Source organism: Rhea pennata, chromosome 6, assembly GCF_028389875.1.
Source record: "Rhea pennata isolate bPtePen1 chromosome 6, bPtePen1.pri, whole genome shotgun sequence".
In the NCBI taxonomy this organism is placed as follows: Eukaryota; Metazoa; Chordata; class Aves; order Rheiformes; family Rheidae; genus Rhea; species Rhea pennata.
In genome coordinates, this window is record NC_084668.1 from 6,864,657 (window position 1) to 6,878,966 (window position 14,310).

Consider the following 14,310-nt stretch of genomic DNA (forward strand, 5'->3'; position numbering starts at 1 on the left):
TATGTCTTTACAGAGGTTTTGCTTCCTGGGACAGAAGATGGCACCTGGCAAGCGGCACCGCCTGCCTGGCTCTTGCCCAGGAAGCCAACCCATACCAGCCTCCTGGTATTTGTCCCATCTGCCAACTATAGCACTTAATCTTACTTAATCAACTTCAGTGCTTAAAATCTTCAGTTTTCTCACAGCTTACCAAGAAAAATAGATTTGGCAATGGAGCGTCAGGTGCTGTTGTTTGCCTAGGCCGTCTGCATGGGAAGGATGCTCGGAGAAGCGCGGACTTTCCCAGGGGAACCCTTTGGGCCCCAGACCTCCCTCCAGGCAACTGCTGCCTCCCTCCTCCCTCGGGGCGTGGATGGAAGAAGTTTGGTCTTGCTGTTGCTAGCTCAGTCACTTTTCTTTCAGGCCTGACAATGGGTCAAAAATGGAGGGAAAAGAAGGAAAAAAAGTCAAAAACTTTTGCAAGGAGCGCCGTGCTGCAAGCAGCAGCTCTGTGTTTGAGCTCCCCTGGGCCGCAGGATGCCTTGCCAGCAGTGCACAGTTTTGGCAGCAGAGCATAAAACCAGCTCTGGTTGTTTACTGAGCACCAACTGCATGCCCATCGTTGGAAAGAAGAAGAGGAGACACAAGCAGCAATGTGAGGAGGTGCCAGGGCCACCACGGCCATGCCAGCCCCATCCTCACAGTTTGCTCGGCCCAGAGCCCCGGCATGGCGCTGAGGTTGCAATGGACACGGCTCAGCCCCGTGTGTTTGGGAGGCATCAAGAGACTCAAAACCACAGAATAACCTCATACTTTCCCCCTCCTTCCATCCCTTGCAAAAGGCAAGGGCAAAACAAGAAGGGCTGGATGTTGAGACCAACAAGCATCATGTGCAATTAGACCCTTGACCGCTCTGCTATTGGGGATGGAAAAGGAAGCTGGTCTGTGAACCTCATGTTTCCATCATAAAAAAAAAAAAAAGATTGGGTTATCTCTCTACATGCTGTAACTTGACTTTTGGAATGGCCATGTTTTACTTTCTACTACATTTTACACTACAATTTAAACATATTAGTTTCAGAACTGAGCTTACTGCCTAGTGCCATAAAAGTTTGCAAATATGGGATTTCACAGTGAAAGATCAGCCTGGAAACATTGCTTCCTTGGTACCGCTTACCAGTGCTAGGTACCTGGATCGTCCCAAAGCCCTGAAAATAGTACTATAACAATGCTAAAGTAAAAACATAGCAGAGCTTTCCATAGACGGTGCCTTTTTTTTAATTAAGTTGCACTCAGTTTGAAGTCGATAGGAGCCTTTATCTGCAAGCTCCTCCTTGCAAAGTTCATTCATCTTTGAGGATGCTGAAAGGGAAGTCTTAAAACTTTCTTAGAAGGAGAAACACTGTTGATTCTCACCCCCGGCACCTTGTGAAAAGTCATTCCCACCGCAGTAGTTTCCTCAAACACAAAACTGAAGGTGTATTTGCACTCAAGGCAGACATGAAGAATTTTGTCTGAAAAAGGCTTTTTTGGAAGGTTTAGTGTGTGGGGGAGTAGATCTGTGACGGACGCCAGTGGGTAATGTGGCCAAGAGCTCGCAACGGGGATGGTGGCTGCAAGAAGCAGGAACGAGCACGGCTTGGTGCTCCCTGCAGAAAACCACCGGACCTCATCGCTCGTTTTGTGAATCCCTTCCCCTGCCAAAGCCTGGGGAACTGGCATTCTCCAGATGGGTCTTCCAGCCTTTTTGCTCACCTGCTTTATCTATCGCAATGTTTCCTGCTCTCCCTCTCCTTTCTGCCCTGGAGACGGACAATCGTTGCTTATAATAATTTGTTTTTTATATACCATTTCTATCTCTCCCCTCAATCCACGCTGTGCCATTGTAGATGGTTTCCATGTGAGATGACTTCTTTCAAGCCTCATATCCTCCTGCAAGAGCCTGACACATCTGTCTCAGCCTGCTTAGTCTCTCCTTTGTGTACACTCAATATTGCAAGTTATTTAAACTCATAGCTATTTTCCTGATTAAATAAGCTGAGGACTAGTTACTGGAAAGGCATCATGGTTTTGTTAAAGCTACATCACAGGCTTGTTATTTTGATTCCTATTCACCCACCTCTCATCCTCCCATAGATAGAGGCTTCCAAGTTTCTTTATATACGAGTATTCACTCTTCTATTGAGAAATCTCTGCTCTTAAGTGCTATTCCCCTGTGGATCATATTCATCATGTTCTGCTCATTTTTCATTTTGTCTCTGCTCTGACAAATAAAAGTGAAGTCACTGGAGACAGAAGAAAAGGTGAGTAAAGGGCTTCCCTGCTCAGGTACCAAATCTTCCCAACTCTGATGAACCAGCTCGTAGGGCACAGCAGACTTCTCTCCTCCTTTCTTACAGACTAATTTTTACCTTGGATAAAATTCATGATATTTCAGTCAGCTCAATTATAACTGTCACTGAGATATATTAATAAAAAGGCAAATTCATCAGTGGAATTGTAATTGTAGCCACGTCTTCCAGACTCTGCCGGGCCTGGAGGGAAGAGCTTTGGAGAACATCTTTCCAATTAGGGAAGACTCCAAAAGTTAGAGCAAGGATGTGCACGATGGATGAAAATGCAAGGAAAACCAAAAATCAAAGGTGTAGTAGTTATAGATAGCTGAAAAATAGAGCATCTTGCTATTATTACTGACTGGATTTTGCTGACTGCACGGTTCACAGCCCAGAAGAGAGAGATCTGGATCCTGTTTGCTTTTCCTAGTTGTAGGATGGATTCCTCAGTCACACATAGAGGTTAAAGCTCTGATCTCCTGCCTCCGTGCAGGCAAGTGCAAAGTCATCCACACGCAGTTGCTTATACACGCGCAGAAGAATAAGTACATGGACAGATGCAAAATCATCAGGGCAACTGTTTTTGTTTTTTTTTTTTGTTGTTTTTTTTTTTTAATATATTATTTTAACCAGCAAACAGTGCGTCCTCATCTGACATCCAGTTATAGTCATTTCCCGTTAGGGCACAAAGTCTCGTGTGGACATGATACGCACCAGCGCTCAGGTAAGAGCTCCACACAGGACACTACTTCTTTGGGGGTGTCTACTCTGGCATGTACAATCACATCTCTCAATTAACAAATTAAAGCAGAGCATGAAGGGTAAACTAAACTGATCTCTGGTGTCTACAGAAAAATACACGGCATTTTCTCTATTTTAAGTTACAGCTTGACAGGAGGAGCTGGTGCATTCGTCATCAATGGATACTTCGGCTTCTCCAACACTCCTTCCCCACACTGTCTCCTATCCTCAGGAATGCAGTATAAAGCAAATTTTCATAGGTCTCTTCACTTCTGACAATATATATGTAGCAACTTTTACAATAATGCCGCTAGTTCAGCTAAGTATAGATTTTATCCTTCCCTTAACTAAATTTTCCACAAGAGCACATAAAGCACAGACAAAGAGCACTCCTGGCAAATTAAAGAGAATATAAATGTACATGGCTAGCATAGTAGAGGAAAACACAAGAAAAAATTTGGGGAAATGTTTTATAAAAAAGGAGCACCAGAATACAATTGCAACCATGCCCTACAAGCTATAGTGTCTGGGAGTAGCCTTGAACTGGTTAACATTGAGCCAAAACTCAAAATTCCCCGGAACAGCTGAAAACCAATCACCATCAGGCACTGCACAGCAAAAAAGTAATGGAGCAGATAACAGTGAAGGCAAAACAAGGAGACTTCCAGGCCTTATCGCAGCACCGCAGGGTCACCTGGGGCCAAGTCTTTTGTTTTTCTTCTGTTTTCGTTTGCCTGCCCATACAATGAAGGACACCACGCCTTCGGTCACCTCACTTGGTAGTGCAGGCAGCAGAAGAGGGGCCAAGACTTTGTGGGGTTCCAGGTGTCCCTGTCATTGTAGATGAGAGACACATGTATAGCTTACAACTTCTACAGGTAGTGTTTTCCCAGCTCCTACCTTCAGGAAATATAGATAAAATACTTCCATTGGCTCTAACTGGTTGTAGAAGAGGACCTCTTTTCCAAGTTATGGTCACCCATTCCAGGCAAAACGAGTTGCCTAATAGTTGCCCCTTTTGTATCATCAAGGAGAATTGAAAAAGCAAGTCTAACATCAGCAGTAAAAGTAGAGGAAGATAGTAGTGAAATGTAAGGGGCAGGATGTTCACATAAATACTTTTTAAAGTTACTAGATAAATTTATATATAAAGGTCCATCAGGGCTAGCAATACACTAACACCTGTAGATGAAAGCTGTAGCTCAGAAGAAATTACTGGCAACTGAGAGAGTATGTGAAAAAACAACTCAAACATTTGTCCTATTAGTACAAACTTTGGCTAGCTGTTAGCTTCTCACATGCTTTTTGTTGCTGTTGTTTCTTAGTAATTAGGAGAAAAGCTGCAGTTGCAGCACAAACAGTTCCCTGTGGGTTAAAACACTAAGTCAGACAGAAAATAACAATGGCTTTTGGCAGCTTTGGAAGATTTGGCTCTTCATCAGGTTGCATTTCTTCTAAAACCAGCCCTTGCCACCATGCCAGGAGCAGACGGCCCTGCGGGTGCAAAGCCCATGCTGACCACATGCCAGGAGACCTGGCTGGCACCATCAGCTCCCGATTCCCAACTATTCCCTTGGTAACTGCTGTTTTCTCCTTCCCCTCTCCTTGCTCTACTTCTTGCCTCAGCTGTGAGTTAGTTTGCACAAAGGAAGGCAGAGGGTCCTGATCTACAGAGGGTATCTAGAAAATTCATGTGGGGCTTCAGCAGGACTTGAATACTCATTTGCTATCTAGGGGCCCTGCTAGTCATTCAGGCCCGGACCCCCACCCAGGGCCCACAGAAGTTTAGATGAAGTTAAATTGCTATCGACCTACATGTATTTCGCAGCCATCCCTATTTAGAGGGGAAAACGTTCACCAAGCTCCGCCGAGTCCAGATATGCAGGAGACGTATTTTCAGCTGCCCGCTCAAGATGAAAGAGTTTTGATGGAGATAAGTTGTGCTCTCAGCCAGGTGCCCAGGTTACAAATACATGTAGCAGCACAGACGTCTGGGATCCTTTTGTTAAGTTATAAAACTCATTCTTAAGAACAGCAGAAACAATTCCCTCTCTCAAGTATTCTTGCCTGAAGATGGCCTGTTGAAGAGCTCCTAAAAACAGAGCAGGCAAAACTGAGGTCCTGCTCTGGATTTCTTAACCGAAGGGTCTTTCCTTGCAAGCTGGTGCGGGGGCCCTTCTCCTCCCTGGACAGTCCTGCTGCCAGCACGAGCTCTGCGCTCGCTGCCTGCGCTTGTGTGTGGTCTTGCTGCCGACCGAAGCACAACATCGTCCTCCCAGAGGAAACGACCACCAGCCTGGCCAGAAAACAAGAATGCCATTTTGTAAAACATTTGGGTTTGTCTCACTGTGGTTTATTGGCCTTTTGCTTTGCTTTTGTGTAAAAATGAAGGCGCTTTCAGGAGAAAGAAATGCACTGCAGATAAGCATATAAACCAAGGATTAAGTCACCCTCTGGGGAGATGAGAACCTCTCCATTAAATCTCTGATTTATTCTAGGAATTGGGCTTTTGTTAATCACTTATTTTTTGGTTCATTGGCCTAGTTGTGTTTTGGGATGAATATACCATTTTGTCACATCAGAAATGGAACATTAATAGGAATGTACTGTTAATTTGGAGGATGCTTGTATCCGCTGAAAAGAAATAAATGATGCTATAATTAACGTTGAAAAATAATTCAGTCAAACCTTGGAAGATTTACAGAGGCAGAAATGCAATGCAAATTTCCTTGCTTGAAATATTCATAAGTGATTTTGTGAGTCATTACAGTTACCCTGTAAGCAATGTTTTAAGTAGCCAGTGCTTTGCTCTGCATTTCTTGCTCTTTCTCCTACAGGTCAATAAGTTTTATAGTCTTCTCCCATGCCTACTAGGTCTCAGAGTCCAAACTCTGGCTGGTCCAGCTTTCCCCATGCCTAAAGTAAGGTTCAGGATTTCTCTCCAGGGACTGCAGCCAAAGCATGCTCAGCACCCTTATTTACTGCAGTAAAATCCTTCTTTGGACCAAACCCTACAGCAGGTGCTTGGCCACTATCACCAGCTGCTATTGCAAGACACTGTGTCCTAGCAAATGCTTTTCACACAGAAGAAGCAAGCTGCAAACTAGACCGTAGAGCAAGTCTCACCTCTCCACTGCACACTGGTCAGAGAGGGCTGGCAGCTCTTGTTGGAAAAGCAAGTAAAGCCTGGAGAAAAAGAACAACATGCAGCCCCACAGGGTTATCATGGACCTTGCAACAGCCCTCAGCAGCTCCAGTTCATCTGGAGATACTCTCACATTTCATGGAGCAGTGACACCTCTGGGGACAAGAAGCAAAGGTGGAGAAACACAGAGCAACTTGTTGAAGGTCACTTCCCTGGCAAGACCAGTCGCAGCCCCTGACTCCCACATCAGCCCTCCAACTTCTGCAGAGACCTTCGTTTTCCAGGAGACATGAAACCACCTGCAGGTCTTCATTAAAGAGGAATTACAAGCTCAATGAGCTTTGCCTCAGCTTCACACAGTACCAAAAAGGGGTTTGGGCAGCCCGAGGTGGCAGGGAGCAAATCCCTGTTGACAGCAGCAAGCAATGAGCTTCATGGATTACATCTGTCTGCTTTGGTGCACAGCGGGCCAAGGCTTTCACATGTGGTTTTAGCTACTCCATTTCTGCCACTGTGGCTTGAATGTCTCTCACTGTGTTGGGGGAAGGCAGCACCCTCTGAAGATCCAGCCTCTTCAAAGGACCCTCCATAAGGCAAACACCAAGAACTCAACACTTTTACAGTGTATATATGAGCTGTAAAAGCAGCTTCACGTGAAACTTTGGAGCCATCTTTTTCAAGATAGAGATTCTGACAGCATGTGAACAAGGCATAAAAGCTGGGAAGTCGAGTTTTCTTTGTTGCTGCTGTTGGCCTTGGTTTTGTGCTTTATTCTTTCTTTGATCTTTGATTCACCCTGCCAGGTATACTGAGAGAAGCAACCTGTCAGATGTCATAACAGTGACTGCTTAATTTTCCTAAAGTTAATGGAGAGAAAGTCTCTAATCACGCATGTCCTTCTGTAACTTTTTAGCTTTCGTGATGAAGTAGAAGGCAGCATTATGGCACTTACGGGTATTGATTATTTAAACTAATGGACTGAGACTGATTGAATCTACTGCCACAGTGAGGGGGTTCTGCATTGTTTTCCTTTTATGAGTGCAATAGGAAATACCTCCCAAACTCCAAGGCAAAGAGGCTGGGTGAACTGCACCCAATTCCTCGTTGCTCCAGCTGAGATGGTGGTGGTGCCAGAAGGAGTCTCTTCACCCAGTTGCTGCACTGCAGTGGGCAGCAGAAACACTTCAGCATGTGATGTTGACTTCTTAGCACAGTCACTGGAGTTTCTTACCTTAATAGCTCTGCCTGCAATGATGCTTTGTGCCCATGAGGCAAAGGGTCCTCTGTACAGGAGACCTATCACCCTAGAGCCTCAGACAAAGCCCGTGAGATAGCCGAGTGCTGAGCAGAAGGTGGGGATCCCTACATTCCTGCCAACCGCAGCTTTAGACAAGGCTTTCCATAGCTCCCATGGGCTACAAGGAATTTCGGATTATTTTGGGACTGTTGGGGAGGGGAGGGAAGCGAATCTGACTCCGGGAGAAATGGAGGAGTCGCAGCCCTGGCTCCAGCAACACGTCCTTGCTGCTCTCTGCAAGCAGGGCCACTCAGCGCCTGGCCCTGCCACTCTGGCCATAGGCTTCTCCTGGGCACCCAGCACGCATGGCTAACTGGGCAGCTGTTCTGTGCTGTGGATGGATATCTACTGGGGATGAAGATAAGGCAACCGTACATACTCAGGTTACAAAAGCCAAATGTCTGGAGACCAAATTTTGCTTTGTTAATCCTTGGTCTAGCTATTATACTTTTAATTTGCTGTCTCATGCAGGTTATTCATGGGAATGTTTTGCCAAATTGCATTAAACTGCAAGATGTGGAAAATATAAGCAAACATAGAAATATATGAGACATTGCAAATGTCTGAGAGGTATTCAGCAAGAGTTTGTTCATCAAACAAACTTCTGCGCTGGGTTCCCCAGACAGCTACCTTAGACCAGTTCAGCAAAGCATGTAATATCACAGACATCTTTTGGGTAATTTCAGATTCAGGTCCAAATGGGTAGCTAGTACTTCAGGCAAAGCTGACCAGGCTTATTGGTACAGTTAAATTCCCTCACCTTTACCAGGATATACCAAATCCAACCTTCAAATTACTTATCTTCTTTGGTATTCCTATCTTGGCATTGTAAGAAATAGCATGCAGCAGAAATAAGGCAAATAAAAATACTCAGGCAGACTTAGCTTCTTTTGTACCTTCTTTTGAGGGCAAAGGGAGAAGGTAGGACTGTGAGCTTTGACATTTTCCTCAACCCAAGTCAAAGAGGGCATCTAGGCTGTAAGCTGCCATACTGTCGGGAACCATAAAACCCATTTTACTTTGCATGAGCTGACGATACGGTCTCTATGGGCCATTTAGGTTTCCAGGAATACCTTTATGTCATACTATTTCCCTATTTAAAGAAGAGATAGATAACAAATGGCCAGCAGCATGCATTATGGAAAACAGCCCCTGTCAAGAATCTCTAGGTGCTGTTGTGAGATTAAGATGAGGGCAGCTATCCCTAAACCAACTTTACTTGTACAGCTGCTGACCAAATGATGCGTAATATTTTGATTATACAATTGAAGAGATGCAAAATTAGCATGGTGCAAAATAAACAAATTAAAAAGCCCAGCTGAATCACTTAAGACATAGGTGCAGGAACAGAGGCTTCAAAATAATGATCAGATGTTTTACAAAAGGAAGAATTTTCTCACTCAAAGCAAAATTAGGGCCATAGGAAGGCAATTAAATGATCTCATGGTCCCTTCTGGGTTTCATGAGCTCTAAATTGCCTTATGCCTTCCCAATATCTCTGAAAATAAGTGTTAGTCACTTGATATTATTTCGGAGTGCTATGTTTCGGTTCCTGTGAGCAAGGGAGAATTTTCCAAAGGACTGGATTAGCAAACCAGGCAAAAGAAGCCATCAGGCAAGGAATGGTGGTAGAAACTTCTGAGGAACAGTAGTTTCTACTGTAAAAAAGTAAAAGGCTAACATCCTAGTAAACAAATAGTTGCAATACGCAGTTTATATTGATATCTTGCAAATGTTATAGGTCTTTGTGTATACATGACCAGAGAAAATTTTAATGACTGACAACCATAAACACTGACTTTCTGCTTTAAAAACCCAAAATGTCTCTAGTGTTTCAAAAATCGCACGTTCAAACAACAAAAGCCTCCATCACTTACCTGCTTAATGTTGGTGTGATTTGTAGCATCAGAAGCATGAATAAAACTCGCCCATTTGTTCGCCACACCGGCAGCCTCTCTCTGGGGTGGCATGTGTCCTCCTGCCCCAGGTGACATGTTGAGGGCCACACGACCTCACTGCTGTCTCTTCTCTGCTGTTGAGAGCTGGACTCATCAGCACAGTACCAGGCAGGAGGCCTCGCTCACCGCCCCCTTCGCTTTGCAGCCAACTCTGGGTATACGAAGTGCCCAGAGAGTTTATGGAGTCTCTATCCTTGAACATATTCAAAATCCATCTGGACAGGGCCCCAGGCAACCTGTTCTAGGTGACGCTGCTTGAGCAGGACGAGTAGACTAGATGAACTCTAGAGGCCCCTTCCTACTCCAACCATTGTGCAATTCCATGAAGGACACAAGTTTCCCACAGCGCTGGTGCCATGCCAGCACCCTGCGGACATCCCAGCTATCCCCAGGATAGCTGTGGGGGTACAGCTGGGATGGATTCACAGAAGGGACAGCCAGGGCAGAGCGTGGCTCACGAGGAGGCCACGTGCCCCAACTGTTGGCAGGCACATGGCAGGTCACCAGCTTGCCTCCAAAGGAGATACTGGAGCATGGAGACAATTTATAGTCCTTTCTTTGGGGCAAAATACAAAATACAAGAGATAATCAAAAATATTTTTTACAACATTTTTGCCATTCTTTTTCGGTGGGAACTCTGGTTTCCAATCAGTAGGGCAACGCTGACCTCTGCTGCCTGAAAGTAAAATTACTAAAAACAACAGAGGAAATGACTAGCTCCTTGCTTTGGACAAGCAAACGTAATGCCAGGCAAGCGTAATATTATTTCCTTGTAAATGGGGACCTCCCCAACCAGGGCCAGTGCAAGTGTTTGGCCAGGGGTGCTCAGCCCCAGGCTAACAGGAGAGAGAAATGCACCTGCAGGAACGATACCGAGCAGCTGACAGTCAGGCAGCGGCCGGGCAGAGCCCATGAACCTCTTCAAGGTTTTGCTCCACTGGTTGGGAAAGCAGCTGAGAAAAAGTGCCACAGAGCCGAAAGTGGCATTTCACTCAGTCAAGTAGAAATGTGGTGGTTTTACGGCGTCTGTACTCTAAGATGTTGGACAAAGATCGCTAAGATGCCTTATTATGACAACTTTAAAAGAGTTCGTATTTAGAAGAGATTAGCTTCTCAAAATTGGTGTCAAAACATAATTATAAAACTACAGGTTATTCATCTTAAAAATTCTTTGCATCAAGCAATGAAAGCCTTGAAAGGAGAAGTACCAAACTGGGAGGCATTTCCTGGGGCAGTTCCTCAAGGGTCAGGCATACTGCTTAACATTTTCCTTTAATGTTCTTGGCATAAAAGTGAGGAGTGTGGCGATAAAAAAGTGCTGATGGCACAAACCTGGGGGCACCTTCAATACAGAGGAGGATTGGGTAGTGTTGACAACCGAAAACACTAGCGCAAAAGCAATGAGAGAAAGCGCTAGGTGGTAAACATAGGGGCTCCTTGGTTGGAGACAGGCTCCTGAGAGACCCTGGCCCCTACTCAGGTCATTCCTGCAGCAGTCCTGCAGGCTTCCATGAGTTCACCATAAGGGCTGCAGTGCGTTTCACCCGACAGTGTTGCGCCTGTTACGCTTGAGCTGCTCCCTGCCTTCTGCTGCTGCAGATGCTTTGCTGAAGCTGCCGTGCACAGTGTGACGGCACACACTTCTGGCAAGAGCTCAGGGCCAAAAGCAAACAGCAGCAGCACGCTCCTGCTCTCCCTGCGGGGTTGGCAAGGCTCTGCAGCTTCCTAGGCATCACCTTCCCCACAGACTTGGTTCCCATCCTGCGGCCCTCGGCTACAGACACTTTTGCTAGTTTGACACTGGAGTAACATGGGGTAGATGATCCTCCTGTTTCTGTCCACATTCGGATCCACAGAATTTGACATCTCCTGGAGGAGGAGGAGAGGAGCAAAAGGTTTACTGGGACTGAAACTGGAGGAATTGCTTCTGGAAGTCACACGGAGTGTATTAGTGCTGCTATTCTGCAGCTGGGCAATAGCGACAGAGACGAGTGAAGTGAGCAACTCACCTTTGGAACAGGGACTCACAAAAGGCTCCTGACTCCTGTTCTCCGCACACTGGCAAAACCAGCTGCATCCCCCCGAAACGTGCCACAGCTGAAGGATATGCTGGGCAAGCCGGTGCCACTGCTAATCAGGGAGAGAATTATGTGTGTTTGTGGTCAAGGTGGCCTATCCTGGGACATGTATTTCCTAGTCATTGTCACAAGGGCTAATTTATCTTCGTAATTAGTTTCCATGCCTTAGAGCAGCGAGGCGCTAAATAAGCATTTAACACTGATGTATTGCAGCACTTCCCTTGGTGGATGAATGGCACTGGTGTTGGCCAGCGCTGATGCAGCCGTATCTTCTACAGTCAGGGGACTCACTCAGATATTAGCCCAATTAGAGGCCAAAAAACATAAGTAGGCTTTTAAAGTCAAACTCAGGGAACAAGTCTTCTCCAACCTGCTCGTGCTCTGAAAGACGGCAACAGCATTTCCCTCCTCCTGCTCCAAGATGCACATCGAAAGGGCTCCTCAAGGGGAGATGACTCTTAGCAGGAGACCCTTTTTCAGGATCAGGAGCCCATTTTCAGCTTTGCAGATCACTGACAGCACTGCCAGAATTAGTCACAGATTAGCACAAACTGCTCGATGCCGATTTTCCATCACTGATGCCCCTCCCATTGAGAATCCCTTTGTCTCCAATTCTTTAATATCTCCTGAGCCCATCCTACACAGTGTCAGCATGGGAAACCCTCTTTCTTCTTCAGATACATTCGTTCCTCCCAGAGTTATGTCTTGTTGCTACTCACAAGCTTCATCCTAATCAAAAATATTATGGACGCATACCTTACCTAGGGCGAATGTCCATATCCCAGCACATCTGCACTGATCTACACCAGTGGAAGAGCTGGTGCTCTAAGATGAGCTTTTCTGAAGATTTTTCCTTATATCAAAAAAAAACTCTTCTTTGGGAAAATTATTCATGTATTTACTTATTTAGACTGAAAAAAATGCCAGTCCTAATCTTTCCTGTCTTTAATTATGCACTGCATAAAATGCCACATGGGGAGTAATTATTTCAAGAGGAGAATGTCTGAAGATTATGATGCAGTTGAGGAAATGGCGAAAAGCCAGATACTAGGTGCATTTTTTTTGAAAAGGGAACTGTCAGACTGGAGAAAATCTATCAGGGGAATGTCTATGGACTGAACACATATAATAATTGCATTAAAAGGCTTAGCAAACAGGACAGAAATGTGAAATCTGTTGATGAGCAAGAGCTGGGGACTACCGTCAGTGCCCACAGGCATGGGAATGTCATACCAAAGGAAACGGATGATTTTGAAGATTTTATTAACAGAATCCACTGACAATTCATTGCAATGCCTGCAAGGGCCAGTAATGGGAGTATCCGCTCTAACCTGGAAGGCATCGGATGGGAACACCACAGGAGAAAAGATGTGGTATTTTACCCTAGAGTGACTAAGCATATGGAACTGAGGCAGGCTGGCAATGTTGAGCGAAAATGATCAGGAAGAATGCATTTCTGTTACAGTGAAAAGTATATTAAGATGTTTACTGAAAAGAATAGACTTAATAGTTGCTAACTTACATAGAACAGAAGCAGAAATAAAAAAATACATTATTCTACATACTAGAGTAGACTATGAAATATCTGCTAATCTAGTAAATTATAGACAGCAACATTTGTTATACTTAGTATAGTTTTTTACTTGATTAAATATGTTATTACTATTTGGTAGGAAAGTGATTTAGTCTATGTACCTAATTATTTCTTTGAAAAAGCTGCATGTTAATCTTTATAACTGTGAAATTAAAATGAGCATAAAGCCTCACTTTAATTGAGAGAGTTTTCCAGAGCACAGTAAGAAATATGACCTCAAGGCCTACCACCTGGCTACAGCGGCTCTTGTGCAGCCATATCTAGCAATGTGCAATTTAAAAACCTCTCCTTCCTGCACAGGGACTAGAAAGTATTAGCTGGTTGCAGCACTCATAAACCATCCCAACTCTTGGAAAGAGGTAGGAAAACTGTGCTGCACAAATTCAAAAAGTAACTAATGTGAGCATGACCCCCAAAATGCACAACAGTGGGAAAGTAGCTTCTTCCTAACCATTAGGGAACCTTTTGTCCTCATTAAGTATCTTTTCTTTTGCAGGTTAGATTGCAGCTTTAGAAAACTCATAGTTTCTAGTCATGATCGTCTTATTGAATTGCTTTACAGCAGTGGAAAAGTTGCAGAGGCCCATATTTTAAATTTGGATAGTTCATGTTATCAACTTCAGTCTTCGTTTTCAGGGTTTTTCCTTTTTTCTGAGGCTGCAAAAAAAAAACTCTATGAAAATCTGACCATTAGTACACGTTCCTAAAATAGATGTTGGAATTAGGTAGCTAATCCTAGGTGCCCTCATTTGAAGATGTTCTTAGGCTTTTGGCTACTCAGAGCCGATTCTAATTGCAGTTGAAGAGTAGCTCCCAGTTTTACAACCTATCAGATTTGTATGCCCAGCTGACACATTGTAAGTATATGATTGAAAAAAATTGTCTTGTCCTTCCTACTGACCTTTCTCCTCCCTCTGGATATGTTTTAATCCACCATACTCTGCCTCATTTGAACTTCCGCACTTCTTTGTTCTGTCCGGCGCTTTCTTTCTGGGGCCCTCCAGAGCATGATGCTGCAGTAATAAAATGCCACAGCTGGACTTCCAAGCCTAGGTCATATACAGAAATTCACCATTAGACAAAACCAGCTGAGGGTCTAGTGAATTGATGAATAAAACATGCTTCAATAAGAGAATCTTCCTAAGCATGAAGTATGATTATAATGTCCCTTGGCTGGAAAAAGGC